This window comes from Anoplopoma fimbria, unplaced genomic scaffold (genome assembly GCF_027596085.1).
Source record: "Anoplopoma fimbria isolate UVic2021 breed Golden Eagle Sablefish unplaced genomic scaffold, Afim_UVic_2022 Un_contig_13062_pilon_pilon, whole genome shotgun sequence".
In the NCBI taxonomy this organism is placed as follows: Eukaryota; Metazoa; Chordata; class Actinopteri; order Perciformes; family Anoplopomatidae; genus Anoplopoma; species Anoplopoma fimbria.
The window spans coordinates 1-945 of NW_026553498.1; the positions used below are offsets into that span (position 1 = coordinate 1).

Here is a 945-nt window from a genome sequence, read left to right on the forward strand (position 1 = left end):
TGTTCCGGTCTGGTAATCCTTAGAGCCGCCGTTAATGCAGATAAGTCCTTTGAAATATATTTTGAGCACCGGTAACGTGGCATTAATACATGATTCTACATAGAAAAGAAAAGAGAAGGATTAGATAATTAGATAGATATTCAATCCGAAGTCACGAATTAAGTGACCATACAAATAACCTACTTTGGAGGAGAATGTGGAGTGTTTTTGTATTTCCCCCGTGTCGACGTGTGACTGAGCCCATTAGAGGGAGTTCTCTGAGGCCCGTGGTGGCCAAGTGGTAAGGCGTTGGTCTTGTAAACCAAAAATCATGGGTTCAATTCCCATCCATGCCTACAATGTGGGAGAGTTCTTTGTTATCCACACCCATAACAATGTTAAGACTACCTTGCACTTTGATTGCTTCAATATGAAGCTAATGCAGATGCTGTTCTGAGCAAACCAAAGAGCATGTGTTCGAGAACTTTATACAACCATTGTTGCGTCTGGTAAAATAAGATAATCTTATTAGTCCCGCAGCGGGGAAATTTAAGGCGTACTTAAAGCAGCCATTAAATTGCATTCCTTTGAAATACATTTTGAGCACTGGTACTGTAGCATTAATACATGATTCTATAGAGAAAAGAGACGGATTAGATAATTAGATGGATATTCAACCCGGGTCACAACCTGGTGACCATAAAAATAACATACTTCCCTCGTATGTAAGACCCCATTGAATCTTGAGTTGTATGGGCGTGGTGGCCAAGTGGTAAGGCGTTGGTCTCGTAAACCAAAGATCATGGGTTCAATTCCCATCCATGCCTACAATGTGAGAGTTCTTTGTTATCCACACCCATAACAATGTTAAGACTACCTTGCACTTTGATTGCTTCAATATGAAGCGAGTGCTGTTCTCAAACCAAAGAGCATGTGTTCGAGAACCTTTATACAACCATTGTTGCG

General features: G+C 40.8%; 2 non-coding genes across 2 annotated transcripts; both read left to right on the forward strand.

Annotated features, from left to right (window-relative positions):
* The first annotated feature begins 261 nt into the window (after positions 1 to 261).
* Positions 262 to 335, forward strand: trnat-ugu (transfer RNA threonine (anticodon UGU)). The gene has a single exon. It is a non-coding gene; the product is annotated as a tRNA-Thr (tRNA).
* Positions 336 to 734: 399 nt separating this feature from the next.
* On the forward strand, positions 735 to 806 carry trnat-cgu (transfer RNA threonine (anticodon CGU)). Its single transcript has one exon. It is a non-coding gene; the product is annotated as a tRNA-Thr (tRNA).
* Positions 807 to 945: the final 139 nt, after the last annotated feature.